Genomic DNA, 10,423 nt, shown 5'->3' with positions numbered 1-10,423 from the left:
GCTTTTTCATAGTCAAACGATACCAGTGAAATAAGAWATGCAAGGAGTACCTTCATGCACTGGAAAAGGGCATGCGGGGGCAACRTTTGCTTTCTGGCATGTGAAATGGCCAAACTCACCATCAAAGTATTTGATGCTAGAAACACTGGAATAAAATTGACRCTTAGAAGTCCCCACAAATGCTGTATATTTTCCACAGACTAGCACTAGCTGCCATAACTGCAGAGGTTATCTCCTGCTTTTCATGGGACTCATTCATTCACCATCRTATTTACTCTAACCAAATTATAACTCCTAAGCAAAACTTGGAGACTTAACAGCAGAGCCGTACGGAGGGCCAGCATTGGACCTGGGCCTCGCACAGCTCCAACCTTCTGCCATCTGCCTCCTTGTACCAGTTCCAGTGCAGGAGAAGAACGGGTCTTTCAGCTCAGGATGTAACAGTCCAGCCTCTGCTACATGAATCCAGGCCTGACACTTCTTGCACACGAAGTTTTCCTACAGGCAAGAACGAGCCTGGAGAAGCTCTAGAGATAAGCATATAATGCTGTGATGGTTCCTTCTAGGCAAACAGGAGAGAAAAATGCACCACAGGCACTTACTGCACTGGGCCCTGGGGTGTGCTTGTAACTGTGCGATGCTACCAGCATACACGTTAGCAAACAGAGCAATAATAAGGTAATATTGTTAAGGGGGAAGAAACCTATCTGCTCCATTTCTAAACTCAATTACAGGCACAATGATAACTTGCATAAAACAGAATCTGACTCAGGCAAAACTGGCCCAGCTCTGTAAAGGCAAACCAGCCCCAAGGCAAACCCGAGCACAGAATGGCTCGTTGTCACGCTTTGCAGAGGACTGGCATCTCTTTTRTTTTATTTTTTTTTCTTTTTCTAGGTAGCACAAAGTTGTCTGCAACTCCGACTGAGAAAGAGGCATTCTCCAGAGAAGCGTCCTAGCTAGTAACAGCATATAAATAGTCAGCCAAAATCAGAGATGTGTAAGTAACATCTGAAGGCTCAGGCAGTGGGGTAATTCAAGCATTTCTTGATGGTTCAGAACTGCAGAGTGGAAAAATCTTCTCAGTGTAACCTACTGTCACACTGCATCTGAAGACATTCATATAGAAAAAAAGAAGATACCCTTAGCAGCTGTGAAGCAGATGTACCATCCACCTGGAATTTGCCTATCAATCGGCAAGGGAGAAGAATAAGCCAGTTTATGGCAGCCACCCCAGCAGACCTGGTTTATGCTCTCCTCATTCCTGAAGTGACCCTGCAAAAGGACATCTGATAGAAATTGAGCTCAATCTGCACAGTTCAGGTAAAATCATCCCAGAACGCATGGGAAGACTTGCTAGAGGGGGAGCAGTCACGTGTTAAAACGCCTGTATCGTTTTTGAACGAGAGCTRGTTCACATCCCATCATCTCTGAATATGCAGGAGCAAGCCCCCGACTGGCAAGAGAGGTCCTTAATTTCTGCAGTGCTCCAGAAACTCCCTCCCGCCCCACCGCACGACAGTACGCACAGCATGTCCATGCTCCTCAGAAAATCCAAGCTATTGCCAAGAGATTTTGCACCAGGAATTAGTGCTGCTCAGAGAAGTGTGAATGATCTTACAAGCTGCAACATCTCCCAAATGTGCTGCGCTGCCAGGGAGGCAACGGTTTGACTTTTGGTGATAGCTGCATACTAGGAAGGGTTGTGCCCCTTGGCTCTGCCACAGTGGAGAATTTGTTGGGAACTCTACTCAGTACGGGGTAAACTAGTGAGTTACTGAGACTATGCTCTTTGCCCAGGGGATTTCCTGCCAAAGGAGACAACAAGACCCTTTGCAGCAAAATATGGATAAATATGGACAAAATACGGGTTGTAGCCAAATTTGGATATAATTATATCTGCTCTACTCATATAACATTCCACAACTGGCCAATGGAACAATGCCATTTCCATGCAAACAGATTATAAATAGCAATCAGTCTTTCATTTAAATGCACCAAATTGCTACTGACTAAGCAGACAGCAAATACTGCCTGGTCTACATTATAAACAATTCCGTAAATGCAGGAAAATGAAGACAAAGTTACTCCTTTGAAGCACCTGACAATCTGCTTGCATTGGGAAGACAGGTCATGGCACTTCTGGTGCTGTTTGGAGCTGTTTCCCACTCATCAGCACTTCATAGGTGGATAAACAGATGCGTGAGAATTCCTCAGGATCTACTTTAGATTTGATCTGTTGGGTCCTTCTATAGCCAGAGGTGACCATGGAGCCCAGCCTGGGTGCTCTGAATAGCCCTCTCTTGAGTATCATGCAAATCTACACTTCTTGTAGCTACGTTAGCCCACATAAATTGATAATGTTTTATTCTACTTATTAATTTCAAAGGTTTAAAACCTGAAAAATGTTGGCCAAAATCACCACTAATGCACACTCCATGAATAAGATTAGAGAAGCAGCGGCTGTAGCCCATTTCTAAGACGCATATATACTTTCTTTAGCTAACACAGGCTGTATCTAGGCTGCATGGTGGCTGTAGAGACGCAGTGAATGACAAGGGGAAGTGCACCCTGCCGAAGGCTCCTGCAGGGCACATCAAGGACACCAGCTAAACCTGCAGGTATCCTTCGCCCTTACAAGAGCAAAAGAGCTGGCTCAAAGACACCACCCTTATCCCATCACTGAAGCCCAGAGTTAATCCTGATCCAGAAAGAGGATTCCTTCACCTAGATCCGGGGAATTCAAGCAGATGACTCGGYCCTTCCTTATCTCATCTTCAGCAGCTCTCCTCACTGACCTGATCCTGCCACTTTCAGGAGATCTTTGGCTGATCTTCCTCAGTGGAGCAGGTGGGAGAGGACATTAAAAGGCATGTTCAGCAATTCTAGCCTTCTGTCAGACTTGACTGAAATGAGTCAGCCAGCACCATTGCACAAGCTCCATYTTCCCACACAATCAAGAAATAAAATGCCCAGTGGCCAGCAGGATGTTTGTGCTTGCTAGTGGACTGACGATTTGCCTGGGTGTGTCACTAGCCCAACTCAAACCACCCATACCCCTTCACACTTTGCAGGGAAGCATCTGCAGAAACCCACCGTGCCGCCTGCCAGGCTTTGCACCACGCCTGGTCCGCCCTTGGTGACTCGGCAGTTCGGCTGAGCTCACGCAGTCCCATCTGAACAGCAGAAGGTGTCCTTCTCCCCAGGTCGAGCCTGCATGCTGTTCTTCACCTTTCCCATTTCCACTATATTTGACTGCTCGGATCTAGACAGCTGCAAGGCTTTAACTTCTGCCAGGATGGACAGGGATCCAAGATCTTTCAGCCAAGATCTTTCTGCCTGTATTCAGGATTTATATCATGTTATGCCAAGTTACCTGTCTGGGCAGTTTCAGAAGGCATCTGAATTTCCCTGACCATGTTGACATATAGATGTGAGAAGACTTGTGCAATTATACAACATTGCAGGTCTTACTAAATACAGGAATATTAATATACACAAAAAAGAAAACCAATTGCAGAGGTAAATTGAAATGTTGCTAAACCTCCAAAGAAAACTCAACTGTGTTAAGATGTGAAAAGCCTTAAAATTAATGTTAGTAGAGATTATGGGCATGTGTTTTATCACCCCAAGTAGCTCTGTATGAGACCACTGTAACAGTACTCATCATATACACAGCACTTGCACCTGATCCGTGAAGGAGTTTGGTAGCTCTTGCCTCCTGTCTTCACAAAGAGGAGGTGAAGCACAAGGCAGAAGGAAGATGGCTATAGAAATCAACTCTTTGTCCAATAAATAAATTATGAACTGTAATATTAAAATGGAATAATGATCTTCAAACATTTTTAGCACTTTTCATCTTCAATATGAAAAACTCACAAGCCAGCCTCTTATATTTAAACAAGTAATTTTGAATTGTTTTCTTATTGGCTTTCTATATTTAGAGCTTTTATTGAACAAAAAAAGTCACACTGGCAAGCTTTGCTCTGCCACCGAGAGAGCTAGAAATCTTCTTGCTTTCCTGTTGACAGTTGAGGTACTCCCAGAGAATGAGATTACATGAGAAGTATTGTCAGACCTGGGAGAAAATGGTAAGTGTTGCCAATACATCAATTCAGATGTCCATTTCTCAATAAACTGGTCATAGCTTTGTGGGCTGCTACACTTGTCAGCTGTTTTTTCTCCCTGCTTGGCTGAGTAACATAATTAAATTATGGCTGAAGTCAGATTGTTTTCAGTCTGCACTTCAAGTTTCCTGCTTCTCCCTCACACCTGAGGAAGTGCCAGCATCCCTGAAAGCTCCTAAGTTTTTACCAGGGTATTGGTTTATCTATCGCCTCTTTTCACAAGCCTTGTTCTCTCCATCAAAATGTACATACGCTAAAATAGATTCTGCACGTGCTGCTGACAAGTTACATACAGAAGTATGTTGAGGCCGGGTGCACGCAAAGTGATACCTCACTCACTCACTAACTTCTGCCACTTTGAGGATACAGGGTAAACCATGGCAGGGAAAGTGGGACTGTTTKGGCCATCGTGAGCTGGTTAATCCACTGGGAAGCCCTCCTACAGCAGGAATGAGTGCCTGCATGTTTGTTAGAGGCTGTAACCCAGCTGTGCACACAGTTGAGACTCAGAAAGCAACTCCTCAGGAGGAAAAAAAACCACCACCACCAAAACAACCCCCAAATAGTATTCAGTGTCAGCAACCCCATCTTTGCATAAATAAACCTGAGCAAAGTCGAAGAACCTATGGACCTTTTGGATGCAGGAGGTTTCTAAGACCAACACAAACTAACTGTGGTTACATCTGTTTTGGGTAACTAAAGGAAGGTCTCTGTAGTTAACACATCCAGGATTGTTTAAGCACAGTTGTGGGATTCTTAATGGCTTGTGAATCACAAGAGACTGGACTGTTGATGCAGTTACGCCTTACAGCTTTCAAATCTATGACTGTCTCAAAGATAACTAAGATAATCTGTATAAAACAGTTAAAAAAAAAAATGCAGCCCAAACAGCAGTTTTGCATGTTGCAGGTTTAGTACTTTATGCCCTTGCAACTAAAACAGACGGAGACAGTGCCTTCCTTGAAGGGCTGGGGAAAGCAGAGACATTTTTGTGGGATCTCCAAAACAAGAGAAACACGTGCCTGGTTATTCTGCATGCCCAGAGGTCAACATTGATGGGAAGTAGCAGCAATGCAGAAGACATGAGCATTCAAGATGTTCAGAAGAATATCTCAGTGACTGAACAGCTGAGCAAGGTACTCCAGCCCCAGGTTCTTGGGCTGAGAGGTTCTCCTGGGTCCTTCACCTGGCGCAGATGGGTGCTCTGAATTGCCTGCAGAAGAGCCGAGCTGTCTGCACCRATTGTGGATGAAGCTCAGGGACAGTAACCATTGTTCAGGGGGGCTGGGGGGAATTTCAACAGCTGCTCAGAGATCAGTTTTACCGCCTTTTTGACGCTGAAGGATAGATCAGTAGTGGACTTCAGTAATTGGCAGCTCATTTCATTCTCTGCTTTGTTTAACTTAGGTCAACAGTAACTACACAATTTTCTTTCACTAACTGTTGCCTGTTTAGAAGCCAGAAGAAAATGTATATGAATTATTCAGCCAGCTTTGACAATACTCACCTTATGAAATCACAGTCAGAAGCAATTTTGATGTAAAGCTTTACACATTGATCAGTGAATTCAGTCAGACACTTTCTGCTTGATAATGCTGCTATTTCAGCTGTAACAGTCCAAAATAAATGCAGTTTTACTGAATTTAAAAAAACTTCATAGAAATGTCAATTCAGTTTCATTTTAGGAGGCAAAAAAGTCAAAATWCTCTTAAGATAAAATGTGTTGGCTTGATTTCCTGTTTTAAGTTCACTTTTTACATTTCATTTCCATGGAAAAAGTTTAAACTACTTCATATTAYATTGACAATAATACAAACTGACTAATGCTTTGGCATTAGTGAAATGAAATGATCTGACAGGTCCAAAGAACACTTTAAATTCATTCAATGCATTATTTCAAATCTTCCAATGTCCAAAACAACTCCAAAAMCAAAAAGAAGCAAACAGTACCAACAACCAGGCATTACAATTTCTCAGGAAACAGAATACCTAGTTTCTGATCAGTAGTGTTGCCAGACTCAGCAGAGAATGAAGTAAATTGCCTGAAGTTTAAAGATTTATCTTGATTACAACAAGCCTCTTCCCCACACACTGGGCAGGGAAGCCAGGAAAAGCCTGTGCTGACAGGAGCCATGCTATACTGTATATATTTTACAAGAGAACAGAACTGCACCATGCACTGCCAGCAATCTAATACTTTTCAGAAGATATTTTTTATTATACAGTGTAAAATATAGCATCACTTATACTATAGCTAACCATGTAGTGATTCCCCTATAACTGTACTGCAGGCTCCAAAAGGAGAAATAAAAAACAGAAAGAATGGTTTTCTTATAAATAGTTCATTTTCTTGAGAATTATGAATGACTGCATTTTATGAAAGATACGGCTGTAGATTATAACAACTACTCCCTGCCATCCTCAGTTCCCAAACCAGGAGGAGTCTCTGAACCACGAGACTGTACGATTTTTGGCAGACAGACTTTCTGAATCACCTTGACACACATCTTTTTTTTTCCATTTGGGACTTCTTGGAAGGCTGCGCCCTCTCCTGACAGATTCAGATTTTGCACGAGTAACTGATAAAGCTTCTTGGCTGCAGCTAACTCAAGTCAAATCTGAATTTATAATTTACCAAGACCAGTTCCATGACTTAAAACCTCTGTTGTCCTATATGGATAGGGTTTTACATTGAGATCGATGCCTTAAGATTACACTGCTTCTTCACCCTGATGCTCTGTAAGAAAAAAAATTGCTTGGAAGTACTTTTTTTTTAAAAAAAWATATATATATTAAAAGTATATTTGTTTGAAGATTTACAGAACAACACTCTAGAAATCTTCAGATAATAGCGTCCCAAATCCATGTTATTCTAAAAAGGTAATTTTCAGGTGCTGAAGGTAGCTCCATTGAAATTAGGGCTTTAACCCACAGATTCTATGTCATGGAACAAATACTTAATATGATTAATTCTATTATAAAGAGTCATTCTGTCTTTACAATAAGTAACTGTAATCTCTTTCAGTCAGCAAAGCTTACACAGGAATGATTAAAAACCTCATACATCTTGTCAATCATTCACACTGTTTAAAAGAAGTGAAGATCACTTCACTTTTCAGGCAGAACACTCACCACTCATCTAATCCTGCATTCAAGTTATATGAATTTTACAGACCCACAACTACATACTGATTAAAACTTCTTGTCCTAGGAGCTACTGAACATCACTAAGAAAAAAGAGAAGGAAATTTCCCTCTGGTCAGACTGTCAGATACCCTTTGGAGAGATTTTTTTTTTTTTTTTTTTACCTTTTTTTTGTAGTTTACAATATGACTCTCCTCCTCAAATCATCTGGGAATTTTACTCAAAGTTCCTTCTATTCTAGGGCCTAATTAGTGATGCTGTCAATCTTTCTAGCTCTCTTCCTGTGGCACACAGTTGTGCTTGTGACATTGATCTTTTCCACAGAAGGCTTTACATTTGTTTTAGAGTGCTGGAATTCAGATTACTGCCTGGGTTGTTTAGGGCACAGCATGTATGTTCAGTATATTCAATCACATCATTGCTACATTGGTGGTAAAAGATGAGACATCTATTGAAATAGCCCCTCTAATCCTATTATTTACAATGCTGTTATAAGACTGATTAACCTTTATGGCCACTGACTATTAACTAAACACAGCGGAAATGGTGAACGATTCCTCATAGTCTAGTAGCACAAATGAAATATGTTTTGGGCCCCTGAAATTTAACGGCCATACTAAATAGGAAGAAGTGATCTAGTATTTCTGTTGCTTTACAACTAAGTCTTTCATGCTTTTGCAGATTCTTTTCTTCACCCTTTCAATTTGTAAAACACAATGTTTACGCTGAGCGAGGTAAAAGATCTTTGATTCCTAAACTGCCTGTCTTCCTGTCTCCCCATTGCTTCTTTCTGCCCTGCCAGGTCAGTGCAAGCTTTATGCTGCATTTCTGACGCTATGCTGAAAATAGAAGACAGCCACCAGGCGGCRAAATGTAATGTAATGTCACAGAGCCTTATTAATAGTCACACAGCTTTAAGAGTCACACAACCTCATTATCAGTCACCTATGACTATTTTCAGCTATTGTAATGAGATTCCTAACGCAACTGAAACATTGTATTACAAATAATTTCCACATCCTTGTCAAAGACTTTATATTATTTATTAAATTAGCAGATTCATTATTGCATTTTTATTCCAAAACCTATCTCAACCATGAGAAGTTGTACGTGTAACCACGTTCTAAGCCTTCGTCAGCAGAACTACTGTGTGTTCAAATATACACTTAAGTCTCTGTAGGAACAGATCTTTAATATTATACTTTGATTACTAACTGCTGTGTTCACTGCAGTCAAAGGACATATGTCTCATCTTAGGACATAATTTTCACATTATTTAAAACCATGCTACACATTTTTTTAATGTCTAATGTGCTTGGAGTTGTGGCAATATCTACCAATAGAGTGTAAACAGGTAACAGGGAAAAAAAACAACCGAAAAACAGAAGCATTGGTATGCTGTTCTTTTATTTTTCAGCACTTACTGATTTTGCTGTGAATGTTCTTTAATTCATGAGGTCAAATCATTGTCTGCTTGAGTTTTCTTTGGGCAAAACAGCAAATAAGAGATATATACAACATTTGCACTCCCTGCATCGTCTCTTTGACGCATTTTTCAACTCCTCTCTATGGAGCCGGCACACTCAAGAAACCAATGAAGCTGTAAAATAACACTTTCAGGAAGCCAGTTCAACAACAGCATGATTTGACTGTTGTTGCACTTACATATTCAGCTAGAGCACATAAACACCTTCTCTATGAAGTGTAGACATGTACAAATCTCATTTTCCAGAAACAAATTAGTACCAAACTGCTCTTCGAAGATGGTAACACTGGAAGACCCTAATGCTTATTAACTGAGGCTTCAGCTCGATGCAGACAGGCCCTCAGGKATCCCACTCAGATTAAGTGGTTAGCAAACACAGATGGTCAGGAAATTTGCCCCCCMGTCATGAAGAGACATAAAAGGTGGAACAGCAATATGCAGTCCGTTCCAGAGAGGGATTTGGAAACAGGATTGTGGGATCACACATATGGGATCATAACCCCCCCCCCCCCAAGCAAGCTTCAGAGAGGCAAAACTTTGCAGTGAACATTACCTTCGTAGAAATGTCTTAACCATCAAGAGCGAGGAAAAAAAAAAAAAAAAAGATGAATTTCCTGACCATCCGAGCAGTAAGGCACAGGCAGGATTTGTTAGCTCCTSAAGATCTGAGTCCTCACGGACGTCGCATCCTGAACCATGGCTTGCAGCCGCGCGGGCCCCTGCAGCCGCGCTCACCTCGCCCGCTTCCAGCCCCGCTGACGCCCTCGGCCGCCGGCCAGCCCCGAGCCGGGCCCGCGCTTGCCCTCGTTCCGCGTTTCCGCGCCGGGCGCTCCTCCGCGGCGGCCTCGCCCTCGGCCCTCCCGCAGCGACCCCGCGCCGCTAGGTAAGGGCGCAGCCCCGGCAGGGCCCTCCGCACCGAAGGCGGCAGCCCCCGCCGCACCCCGGGGCGCTCCCTGGGACACCCCCTGAACAAAAATCATTTGAATTACAAGCCTCTCGCGTCCTCCTTGTGTGGGGGCAGCAAACGCCGCACGCACCGGGGCTGCCCTACCCCCTCGCCCGCAGCCCGCCGCCAGCCCCCTCCCCGCACCGACTCGCGGCCCCAGGCGCGGGGGAGGCAGCGGCGCTCCGCGCCGGGGCACCGTTACGCCGCAGTAACGGCCGCCCGCCACCGGCGCCGCCGCCGACTTGCCCTCATCCAACATGGCGGCCGCGGCGTCTCCGCCTCACCCCAGACCCAAGATGGCGGCGCGGCCGCGGCGGAAGGCGCTTACCAGCACTCAAGATGGCCGCCGCCGCCGCTCCGCCGTCGCGGCCGCGCTCCTCGGCGGCCTCTCTTAGCGGGGGAAGCGGCTTCGTGGCAGCTTTGCTCGTTTATTTATTCGTTTGTCCGCGGCCAGGCCTCACTCTCCCCCTCCCTTCTCCCCGCCCCGGCCGCGGCTGGAAGTGACGCCGCTCCGGGGGCGGTGGCGGTGGCGCGGTGCCTGCCGGGAGGCGCTGGGCCAAGTGGGCGGTGGCGGTGGCGGCGGCGGGAGGGGGCCGGGCCGCAGCGACGCGGTTCCTGCCGCCGTGACATGGGTTCCCCCGCCATGGCGGTTGCTGCGGGAGGCCTCAGATAACCGCTCGCGCCCCCCTCCCCGTCCCCTTTCCCCTTCCTCCTGCCGCC

Source organism: Rhea americana, unplaced genomic scaffold (genome assembly GCF_003343005.1).
Source record: "Rhea americana isolate MKP2758 unplaced genomic scaffold, rheAme1 scaffold_256, whole genome shotgun sequence".
NCBI lineage: Eukaryota > Metazoa > Chordata > Aves > Rheiformes > Rheidae > Rhea > Rhea americana.
This window is presented reverse-complemented; position numbering follows the sequence as displayed.